Here is a 13,025-nt window from a genome sequence, read left to right as displayed (position 1 = left end):
ACATCTGTAGGCCAATATTCCATCGGGTGTGGCAAAATGGCTCGATAGCGCCACCTATACACTTTCAACATAGCGCGCCTCGAGCTCCGTTTCAAGTACATGTACAAAAATCGGTACACACATATAACACACCAGTACCTACAAAAAAGTCTCTTGGTACGAAATCCTAATCCCAACAGGAAGTCGGTTATTTTGAAATTTCCCTTCAAAATTGGTGTTGTTTTTGCCATTTTCAGGGGTTGTACTTTAACGAACTCCTCCTAGACATTTATTCGGATGAACACCAAACTTGGTCAGTGTAATCTAAAGCCATTTGCGATGGTAAATTGCGAAGGACTTGAGGTTTCGTTAAAGGGAGTGTCCATGGCGGCCTGACAAATTTCGATGTTTCGCCATGAAAAAGGAAGTTGCTGTAACTCAGACATACAATGTCCAATCTGCCCCAAACTTCACATGTTGGATAAGACTCTTGACCTGAACAGATCTACATGCCAATATTCAGTTATAGTCATAGCGCCACCTATTGGTAACAGGAAGTGAAATATTCTACACTGCGACAAACTACTCCTAGACATTGTATGACATCGATGTTATTTTTGTGGTCAGTCTAATCTAAAGACCTGTGTGATGTTTAGTTGTGAAGATCTTGAGTTTTCGTTAAAAGGTGTATCCATGGCGCCGTGACGAAGTTCAATGTGTCGCCATGGGAATAAAAGATGTTATAACTCAGGCATAAAATGTCCGATCTTGCCCAAACTTCACATGTGTGATAAGGGTCCTGGCCTGAACAGATCTGAAGGCCAATATTCCATTGGGTGTGGCAAAATGGCTCGATAGCGCCACCTATACACTTTCAACTGAGTGCATATACAGTTTCAACGGAGTGCACCTCGAGCTATGTTTCACGTACATGTACAAAAATCGGTACACACATGTACCACACCAATATCTACAAAAAAGTCTCTTGGTACAAAATCCGAATCCCAACAGGAAGTCGGTTATTTAGAATTTTCTCTGCAAAATTGGCGTTGTTTTTGTCATTTTCAGGGGTTGCTGAAAGTGCATGTCCATGGCGGCCTGACAAATTTCGATGTTTCGCCATGAAAAAGGAAGTTGTTGTAACTTAGACATACAAAGTCCAATCTGCCCCAAACTTCACATGTTGGATAAGACTTTTGACCTGAACAGATCTAAATGCAAATATTCAGTTATAGCCATAGCGCCACCTGCTGGCAACAGGAAGTGCATGTTTTACGTTGTAACAAACTACTCCTAGAAATTTAATGACATCAACATTTTATTTTGGTCAGTCTAATCTAAAGGTCTTTGCAATGTTAAATTGTGGAGATCTTCATTATTTGTTTAAGGGCGTGTCCATGGCGCTGTGACAAAATTTGATGTCTCGCCACAGCAAGAGAAGTTGTTGTAACTCAGGCATAAAATGTTCAATCTTCCCCAAACTTCACATGATTGATAAGAGTCCTGGCCTGAACACATCTGAAGGCCAATATTCCATTATAATGATAGCGCCACCTGCTGGCAATATGAAGATTGGCACATTTTAATGACTTTGACATATTGCAATTATGTTTATGACATGAAATGCATATTTCTCACCGTCATCTTTTTACTAAATCAACACGCTGGTGGTGAGCCCGGGTGCGAGGGCCAGTTCATCGCTGCTTGCAGCTTTAATTATTATTATTATTCTTCTTCTCTAAGATGAATCGCATTTTTGAGAGCCTAAAAATGCTTGAAAAGTCATGAAACTTTGCACACACCTCAGAACTGGCGAAAATTTACATCTGATATGGGTTTCAGAAGTGGGTGTGGCAAAATGGCTCGACAGCGCCACCTATACACGTTCAACGGAGTGCACCTCGAGCTACGTTTCACGTACATGTATGAAAATTGGTATACACATGTATCTCTCCAATACCTACAAAATCCGAAACCCAACATGAAGTCGGTTATTTTTAATTTTATGAGCAAATTTTGTATCATTTTTGTCATTTCCATGCGTTGTATTTTAACGAACTCCTCCTAGAGATTAATTCAGATCAACACCAAAGTTGGTATGCCTAATCTAAAGGCCTTTGCGATGTTAAATTGCGAATATTTTGAGTTTTCGTTAAAGGGCGTGTCCGTGGCAGCCTGGCGAATTTCGATGATTCGCCATGAAAAATGAAGTTGCTATAACTAAGACATACAATGTCCAATCTGCCCAAAACTTCACATGTTTAATAAGACTCCTGACCTGAACATATTTACATGCCCATATTCAGTAATAGTCATAGCGCCACCTATAGGCAACAGGAAGTGACATATTTTACACTTCGACAGACTACTCCTAGAAATTTTTTGACATCAATGTTTTTTTTATGGTCAGTCTAATCTTAAGGCCTGTGCAATGTTAAATTGTGAAGATCTTGAGTTTTCGTTAAGGGGCGTGTTAATGGCGCCGTGACAAAATTCAAAGTCTCGCCATGGGAATAAAAGATGTTATAACTCAGGCATAAAATGTCCGATCTTTCCCAAACTTCACATGTGTGATAAAACCTGAACAGATCTGAAGGCCAATATTCCATCAGGTGTGGCAAAATTGCTCGATAGCGCCACCTATACACTTTCAACGGAGTGCGCCTCGAGCTATGTTTCATGTACATGTACAAAAATTGGTACACACATGTAACACACCAATATCTACGAAAAAGTCTCTTGGTACGAAATCCGAATCCAAACAGGAAGTCAGTTATTTAGAATGTTCTCTGCAAAATTGGTGTTGTTTTTGGCATTTTCAGGGGTTGTACTTTAACGAACTCCTCCTAGAGATTTATTCAGATCAACATCAAACTTGGTCAGTTAAATCTAATGGCCTTTGCGAAGTTAAATTGGGAAGATCTTGAGATTTCGTTAAAGGGAGTGTCCATGGCGGCCTGACAAATTTCGATGTTTCGCCATCAAAAAAGAAGTTGCTGTAACTCAGACATACAATGTCCAATCTGCCCCAAACTTCGCATGTTAGATAAGACTTCTGCCCTTAACAGATCTACATGCCCATATTCAATTATAGTCATAGCGCCACCTGTTGGCAACAGGAAGTGACATATTTTACGCTGAGACAAACTACTCCTAGAGATTTTTTGACATTAATGTATTTTTGTGGTCAGTCTAATCTAAAGGCCTGTGTAATGTTAAATTGTGGCAATCTTGAGTTTTTGTTAAAGAGCGTGTCCATGGCAAAAATGGGGAAGTCGTGGCCTGGTGGTTAGAGAATCGGACTCCCAATCGAAGGGTTGTGGGTTCGAGTCCCGGGCCGGCAGGAATTGTGGGTGGGGGGAGTGCATGTACAGTTCTCTCTCCACCTTCAATACCACGACTTAGGTGCCCTTGAGCAAGGCATTGAACCCCCAACTGCTCCCCGGGCGCCGCAGCATAAATGGCTGCCCACTGCTCCGGGTGTGTGCTCACAGTGTGTGTGTGTGTTCACTGCTCTGTGTGTGTGCACTTCGGATGGGTTAAATGCAGAGCACAAATTCTGAGTATGGGTCACCATACTTGGCCGAATGTCACTTCACCTTCACCTTCACCACCTTCACCTTCAAAATGACAAAATTTGATGTCTCGCCACAGCAAGAGAAGTTGTTGTAACTCAGGCATAAAATGTTTGATCTTCCCCAAGCTTCACATGTTCGATAAGAGTGCAGCCCTGAACACATCTGAAGGCCAATATTTCATTATAATGATACCGCCACCTGCTGGCAACAGGAAGATTGGCACATATGTGGAATAAACATTGATATATTCTACTTATATTTATGAGTTTAAACGCATATTTCTCACCATTCACCTATTTGCTAAAGCCACACGATGGCGTTGAGCCCGGGTGCGAGGGCCCGTTCATCGCTGCTTGCAGCTTTAATTATTATTATTATTATTATTATTATTATTATTATTATTATTCTCTAAGATGAATCGCATTTTTGAGAGCCTAAACATGCTCGAAAAGTCATGAAACTTTGCACACACCTCAGAACTGGCGAAAATTTACGTCTGATATGGGTTTCAGAAGTGGGTGTGGCAAAATGGCTCGACAGCGCCACCTATACACGTTCAACGATGTGCGCCTCGAGCTACGTTTCACGTACATGTATGAAAATTGGTATACCCATGTATCTCTCCAATACCTACAAAAAAGTCTCTTGGAGCAAAATCCGAAACCCAACAGGAAGTCGGTTATTTTTAATTTTATGAGCAAATTTTGTGTCATTTTTGTCATTTCCATGCGTTGTATTTTAACGAACTCCTCCTAGAGATTAATTCAGATCAACACCAAAGTTGGTATGCCTAATCTAAAGGCCTTTGCGATGTTAAATTGCGAAGATTTTGAGTTTTTGTTGAAGGGCGTGTCCGTGGCGGCCTGGCGAATTTCGATGATTCACCATAAAAAATGAAGTTGCTATAACTCAGACATACAATGTCCAATCTGCCCCAAACTTCACATGTTTGATGAGACTCCGAACCTGAACAGATTGACATGCCCATATTCAGTTATAGTCATAGCGCCACCTATTGGCAACAGGAAGTGACATATTTTACACTGCGACTAACTACTCCTAGAAATTTTATGACATCAATGTTTTTTTTGTGGTCAGTCTAATCTAAAGGCCTGTGCGATGTTAAGTTGTGAAGATCTTGAGTTTTCTTTAAGGGGCGTGTCCATGGCGCCGTGACAAAATTCAAAGTCTCGCCATGGGAATAAAAGATGTTATAACTCAGGCATAAAATGTCCGATCTTCCCCAAACTTCACATGTGTGATAAAAGTCCTGGCCTGAACAGATCTGAAGGCCAATATTCCATCGGGTGTTGCAAAATTGCTCGATAGCGCCACCTATACACTTTTAACGGAGTGCACCTCGAGCTATGTTTCACGTACATGTACAAAAATTGGTACACACATGTAACACACCAATACCTACAAAAAAGTCTCTTGGTACGAAATCCTAATCCCAACAGGAAGTCGGTTATTTTGAATTTTCCCTGCAAAATTGGTGTTGTTTTTGCCATTTTCAGGGGTTGTACTTTAACGAACTCCTCCTAGAGATTTATTCAGATGAACACCAAACTTGGTCAGTGTAATCTAAAGCCATTTGCGATGTTAAATTGCGAAGGACTTGAGGTTTCGTTAAAGGGCGTGTCCATGGTGGCCTGACAAATTTCGATGTTTCGCCATGAAAAAGGAAGTTGCTGTAACTCAGACATACAATGTCCAATCTGCCCCAAACTTCACATGTTGGATAAGACTCTTGACCTGAACAGATCTACATGCCAATATTCAGTTATAGTCATAGCGCCACCTATTGGCAACAGGAAGTGAAATATTTTACACTGCGACAAACTCCTCCTAGAAATTTTATGACATCAATGTTATTTTTGTGGTCAGTCTAATCTAAAGACCTGTGTGATGTTTAGTTGTGAAGATCTTGAGTTTTCGTTAAAAGGCGTGTCCATGGCGCAGTGACGAAATTTGATGTGTCGCCATGGGAATAAAAGATGTTATAAGTCAAGCATAAAATGTCCGATCTTGCCCAAACTTCACATGTGTGATAAGGGTCCTGGCCTAAACAGATCTGAAGAACAATATTCCATTGGGTGTGGCAAAATGGCTCGATAGCGCCACCTATACACTTTCAATGGAGTGCGCCTCAAGCTGACCAAGAAACATCCAGCTGCGAAATGTCTAATTGCCTTTGGTCTTCTATAATGGGAGACAGCATGTATTCATATATATAGTTAATGGTTATAGAGGTAAATGCATTCACATTTAAGCTGGCAGTTCTTTACATTCAAAGTGCCTTAGCCATCATGGGTTTTAATTAGCAAAACACTGATAGAAGTTACAATATTACATTTTGCATATATTACAAATGTTGTTAATGTATGGCTTAGGAAGTTGAAACGTTTCCCAGAGAGGATACAGGCAGCATTCATTACGATCTTATGGTAATTGTAAGTAAACAAGTATAATTAAAGACGTGTTGAAATGCCTGGTACAGTTAAATTGTAATTGGTTTTAATTAAAGCTTCTGAATTTTCAGTAGAAGGTGCTTGCCTTAATTCTAGTTTGGTCTCTGGAGTTTTAAATCAAGTTATTGTGGTATTTATCTAACAGTGCTACTGATACTTTCTGCTCCACTCTTACATCTTGTTTAAACACTGTTTGCCCCTTGTCTTCCAGGCCAGCCCGTACCACCCCTTCAGCCTCTTGGTTATCTGATGTTCTACGCAAACACTGTTATAAGCTTAGTGCTGCTGAAATGGTGTGGCGCAAATCCAAAAATACTACTGACCTAAATGTGTATCAGTCACTCCTCTCTTCCATCTCTGCTAATGTCTCCACTGCTAAAATGACATACTACCATAACAAAATTAATTCATTTAACTCTCGCATGCTTTTTAAAACATTTTCCTCGCTCCTTTGTCCTCCTCCTTTCCCTCCTTCTTCATCTCTTATAGCTGACGACTTTGCCACGTTTTTCATTAATAAAATGAAAAACATCAGTGCACAATTTTCCAAACCAAAATCCGTCAAGCTCATATCGCCAGCAAACTTACACTCATTCACATCTTTCTCTTCACTCTCTGAGGCAGAAGTCTCCAAACTCATCCTTTCTAATCATCCTACTACTTGTCTGCTTGATCCTATTCCATCTCATCTCCTTCAAGCCATTTCTCCTGCATTTGTACCTGCACTCACTCACGTCATCAACACATCCTCCACACTGGTGTTTTTACCTCATCATTTAGACAGGCACGTATAACTCCACTACTTAAGAAACTCAACCTCAACCCATCTCTTTTAGAGAACTACAGACCAGTTTCCCTTCTTCCTTTCATTGCAAAAACACTTAAACGAGCTGTGTTCAACCAAATCTCTGCATTTCTCACACAGAAAAACCTCCTTGACAGCAACCAATCTGGCTTCAGAAGTGAACATTCAACTGAGACTGCCTTGCTCTCAGTTGTTGAAGCCCTAAGACAGGCAAGAGCAGAATCCAAATCTTCAGTACTTCTCCTGCTTGATCTGTCCTCTGCTTTTGACACTGTTAACCACCAGATCCTCCAATCAACCCTACTGGCAAAGGGCATCTCAGGAACCGCACTTCAGTGGTTTCAGTCTTACCTATCAGATAGGTCCTTCAAAGTATCTAGGAGAAGTGAGGGGTCCAAGTCACACCATCTTACTACTGGGGTGCCTCAGGGCTCAGTTCTTGGACCTCTTCTCTGTCTGCATGGCATCAATAGGTTCTGTCATTCAGAAACATTACTTTTCATACCACTGCTATGCTGATGACACTCAACTCTACCTCTCATTCCATCCTGATGATCTGACGGTAGCTACTCGCATGTCAGCTTGTCTAACAGACATTTCTTGCTAGATGAAGGACCATCACCTTCAACTCAACCTTGCCAAGACAGAACTGCTTGTGGTTCCAGCAAACCCATCGTTTCATCACAATTTCACCATTAAGTTAGGCACATCAACCATAACTCCTTCAAAAACAGCCAGAAACCTTGGAATTATGATTGATGATCAGCTTACTTTCTCAGACCACATTGCTAAAACTGTCCAGTCCTGCAGATTTGCTTTATTCAACATCAAGAAAATCAGGCCCTTTCTTTCGGAACATGCTGCACAATTCCTTATTCAAGCTCTTGTTCTGTCCAAGCTGGACTATTGCAATGCTCTCTTGGCAGGTCTTCCAGCCAGTTCTATCAAACCTTTACAATTAATCAAGAACGCAGCAGCATGATTAATTTTTAATGAGCCAAAAAAGAATACAGGTCACACCTCTTTTTATCAATCTGGACTGGCTACCAATAGCTGCTCGCATAAAATTCAAGGCATTGATGTTTGCCTACAAAACCACCACTGGCTCTGATACATTTACCTAAATTCATTACTTCAGACGTATGTGCCCTCTAGAAGCTTGCTTTCTGCAAGTGAACATCGCTTGATTGTGCCTTCCCAAAGAGGCACAAAGTCACTTTTACGGACTTAGCCATCTTCAGCTTAAAACCCATATCTTCCATCTTAATTTGGCCCTATAACTTTAGCACTCACTATTCTAATTCTATTCTTTAAAAAAAAAAAAAAAAATAACCACCTTTCTAATCTTTTTGTATTCTATTTTCTTTTCATGTATTATACACTTATAAAAAAGACCTCTATCACTAGCTTGCTCTTTTCTTTTTCTGTTGTGTTTTTTTTTATTATATTATATTATATTACTGCTATGCTGATGACACTCAACTTTACCTCTCATTCCATCCTGATGATCCGACAGTAGCTACTCGCATCGCAGCTTGTCTAACAGACATTTCTTGCTGGATGAAGGACCATCACCTTCAACCCCACCTTGCCAAGCCCTTGCTTCGTGTACTGCGTTTAATCAAACTGAGACTTGTTATAAAGTAGCACTTATATATTATTGCTCTCTTGTTGTTTTTGATTGCTTCCATTGTTCTCATTTGTAAGTCACTTTGGATAAACTTTTTTTCTGCTAAATAACTAAATGTAAATTATTAAATTTAAAGAAAACACAGGCAGTTTTTAATATCACTATTCATTCTAGCTTGTGTAAGAAAAATCTTCATTTAGTTATCTCACAAAATCACTTAATTTTCACGGGATGTTCTGTAAAGCTTGACTAAATGAGAAACATAGAGGGTTGAGAGCTTAGCAAAGGGGCCATTGAGGTTATTATTGTGAACTGTAATTTTTCTGTTTATGCTGTTGTCATAAAATATGTTTTCAGATTTTTGACTTTACTAGACAGTCCCTTCTTGTCAAAATGGATAGTATGTTCCAAACAGAGTATGTGAGTAGAGTGAAGCAGCAACAATTTTCCCCTCTGTGCTCCAAGCATTCAATAATCACTCCACTCCAGCCCCGCTCTGGGTTCACCATTTCCCATTCCTCACTCCACTCCTCACTCCACTGATCAGAAACACCGCTCCGCCTTCTTTCCATGGCTAAATTATTTCACTATGCTTAAGAAATCTAAGTTCTGCTCAGAAATAATATTAAACGAAAAATAAATGCATAATACTAGAAGAATAGTTTTAACATGGTTTATTGGAACACTACAATTAGCCCATGTCCATATTAAATGACTTCTTAACTAGCTTAGCTTACTTGTCTGTGCAACGTCTCTCTCTACTATGGTGAAGCTGAGGGCAGTTACTTCAGAAACAGAAAGAATATGTTGTAACTTTTCAGTTTTTCTTCATTCCTGAGTGTATGTGCATGATCTGTACATTAAGTGCAAGCTTGCGTGCTCTGTCCGTGTGCAGCAATGTAGCAGCACATTAGTTTTGAGCGGAGATTAAAGGTGCAATAGGAGATCTTGGAAAATGCTAACTTTAGCCTGATAGCACTGAAACTGAACATCGCACCTTCCCTTTGATCGCCGTCCAAAGCCATGTGTAACGGATGTGAACAAACACACTCACACGTGGGTTTCCTTGTGCTTGCCTTTATCTTTTGGAAATAAAATGGCACAAATCACTTTGGCTGAAGATAAACTACTGTAGACATTCAAGACCACAGCAGCGACACTCAAATCTGCTGGAGTACGGCCAAACTTGTATGATTCATATTAAACATATACTATAACAGTATACATGAAAACTGAAACAATATCCCTGTAATTAATAATACAGTGTACTCATACAGGACAATAATTCGATAACAGGAAAACACCAATTGTTAACATTTATAACTAAAACACGGAAGCAACATACATTTTGGAAATAAAATGGCACAAATCACTTTGGCTGAAGATAAACTACTGCAGACATTCAAGACTAGAAAAATAGAAATTACACATTCACTCAACTCATAATACAAATAATTGTCAATGTTGAGACAGACAATAACCGCTTTAATTGAACTCGTTCACACTGGTGTGACACATGTGGAAATTCAGTACATATTATAACAACCTCAACAATCGTGTTAAAGCGTTAAATGGATTCAATATACGTTCAAATACATGTATGAAAGATATTGCATCGAAAAGATCCACTTTAAACATATCATTATTACAATTAATCTGTTAATGAGTTAGAGCGTGAAAAATCATACATACCCACAGCGGCGACACTCAAATCTGCTGGAGTACGGCAAGAGAAGAGCGACAAAATACACTGTCTGCAGTACCATTAATAACCACAGGAGGGGAGGCTTTGAACACCAATGAATTTAACCAAATGCTTATTTTATGAAATTCACACATCAAAACTCTTAAATTAAGAACTCTTTTTAACCTTGTTACATCCACCCCCACTGAATTACATAAAATAATTGCATGACTCTTGCATGATTCGAAGGTACCCCAAGTAATCAGGTATGTGCTTTCTGAACTATTGTTTTCTATATATGGAACACACTAACAAAACACATCTTAAATAAGTCAAGAGACATGAAACCAAATGACTTCTAAGCAGAGAAAGCCCTCAGCACAAACTTATAAACAGCCTGAACATTGCACTTTGTGTCCTGAACCACAGCCTGTGCTGACATTACATGTATTAATCTGTCAACGGGTCTAATGATGCGACCAAAACGTGACCTGACCTGAGTGACTGAGCTAGAACTTTGTGGTACATTCACAGTGTCAGCTACATGTGTGTTGGCAGGCGCCTGTGATTGCGGCTGATCAGAAAGGATTATCTCAGAATCTGAATCATGCGAATCTGAACTGCCACTTGCTTTGTCATCCAAACCAGACATTCTTGTATCTCTTGACAATGCAGGTATGTGACTTTCTGATGCAGCAGGAATGATCTTAGTCGATGGATCTGTCAGAATTCCACTTAGAGATTGATCAGACTTATCTAGAATGCCTCTTTCAGGCAGCTCCAAAACCCAAGTATTGTTCTGCTCTTATCATCAGATTCCTGAACTGACATAGAATCATTCTCACAGTCAACGCCAGCATCGTCTCATGTGGATAAAGCCTTGTCTCCCATCACCTCTGATCCATCCATCACAACACTGCTATAGCTGTCCTCCTTGTGCTCTGATGCTCTGCATCTCTTCTTAAAGACTCATCTTCCACCACACCCAATGACAGAACTGGAGACAGACTCTGACAAGAGTTAGATACATCAGAAAGGAGATCAGACAGGGGGTTCTGTACATTCACTGGTAGGAAATTCACCAACATCAACAGGTTTCGATGAACCACTTTTTCCTGATCAGTGGTCGGATTACGGATCCTGTAAGTATGAGTGTCTGGTTTACGGTCTACAACGGTGTAAACTGTCGACTCCCACCTGTCTGCGACTTTCCTCTTACCCCTTTCAGTTTTGTTTGCCAGGAGCACCTGATCACCAATTTCAATGTCCAGTCCTTTTACCCTTTGGTTGTACAACTCAGCATGCCTTTTCTGCTCTTTTGTTGCATGTTCTCGTGCTATCAGAAATGCCTCCTTCAGATCTTTGACCAGAGTGGCTACGAACTTATCACAGCAGGTCAGAGCTGAGTCATTCAAGACTGAACGAAAAAGAATATCGATTGGCAAACGGGGCACACGCCCAAACATCAAATAAAAAGGGGCATAACCCGTTGTTTCATGGGTTGTGCAATTATACAGAAATGTCAGTGTCTGCAACCGTCTTGGACAATAATAACTCAGGCAAGCAATGTCCGATCTTCCCCAAACTTCACACGTGAAGTTTTTTTTCTAGAGATTTATTCAGATCAACACCAAATTTGGTATGCCTAATCTAAAGGCCTTTGCGATGTTAATTTGCTAAGATCTTGAGGTTTTGTTAAAGGGCGTGTCCATGGGGGCCTGACAAATATCGATGCTTCGCCATGAAAAAGGAAGTTGCTGTAACTTAGACATACAATATCCAATCTGCCCCAAATGTCACATGTTAGATAAGACTTCTGCCCTGAACAGATCTATATGCCCATATTCAGTTTTAGTCATAGCGCCACCTGCTGGCAACAGGAAGTGTCATGTTTTACGCTGTAACAAACTACTCCAAGAAATTTAATGACATCAACATTTTATTTTGGTCAATCTAATCTAAAGGTCTTTGCAATGTTAAATTGTGGAGATCTTGAATTTTTGTTAAAGGGCGTGTCCATGGCGCCGTGACAAAATTTGATGTCTCGCCATAGGAAGAGAAGTTGTTGTAACTCAGGCATAAAATGTTCGATCTTCCCCAAACTTCACATGTTCGATAAGAGTCCTGGCCTGAACACATCTGAAGGCCAATATTTCATTATAATGATAGCGCCACCTGTTGGCAACAGGAAGACTGGCATATAGAAATGACTTTGACATATTCCGATTATATTTTACGACTTTAAATGCATATATCTCACCGTTCATCTTTTTTACTAAAGCCACTCGGTGGTGGTGTGCCTGGGTAAGAGGGCCCGTTCATCACTGCTTGCAGCTTTAATTAGGGCCCGAGCACTGCAGTGCAAGGACCCTATTGGAATTGCTCCGTTTATTATTAGGGCCCGAGCACTGCAGTGCAGAATTGCTCCATTTATTAGGGCTCAAGCCCGAAGGGGCGAAGAGACCTATCGTTCCCCTAAGGATTATTCTTATTATTTTTTTTTTTTAAACTTCCGGGGGTTTTGGGGGGCCTTAACATGCTCAAAAACTCTTGAAAATTGGCACACACATTGGAATCTGCGGTCATCAGACTGGGACCCGGGCGTGGCACAGGGGCTCTACAGCGCCCCCTGGAACACAGTCAGAAATCTTGAACCACAGCTCACACACACTTGCGTGTATTTATATGAAACTCAGTACACTTATAGATCTCATTGAGCTGCACAACTTTCGCACACTATGTCATAGGCTCCGCCCAACAGGAAGTCAGCTATTCAGGGCTGTTTAAAAAAAGCATGCTCTGGAATTTGATATACTTGTCATAGGTTTTTTATTTGATTGCCACCAAACTCAGTCAACATGATCTCAAGACATTGGGG

General features: G+C 40.4%; 1 long non-coding RNA gene across 1 annotated transcript; it reads right to left on the bottom strand.

The window, feature by feature from the left end:
- Positions 1-9,524: 9,524 nt before the first annotated feature.
- On the bottom strand, positions 9,525-10,373 carry LOC132140282 (uncharacterized). The gene is made up of 2 exons (XR_009433756.1): positions 9,809-10,373; positions 9,525-9,629 (listed from the first exon to the last, which is right to left on the bottom strand). It is a non-coding gene; the product is annotated as an uncharacterized LOC132140282 (long non-coding RNA).
- Positions 10,374-13,025: the final 2,652 nt, after the last annotated feature.

This window comes from Carassius carassius, chromosome 5 (assembly GCF_963082965.1).
Source record: "Carassius carassius chromosome 5, fCarCar2.1, whole genome shotgun sequence".
NCBI classification, from domain to species: domain Eukaryota; kingdom Metazoa; phylum Chordata; class Actinopteri; order Cypriniformes; family Cyprinidae; genus Carassius; species Carassius carassius.
Note: the sequence above shows the minus strand (reverse complement) of the source record. Positions and strands in the feature narration are given on the sequence as shown.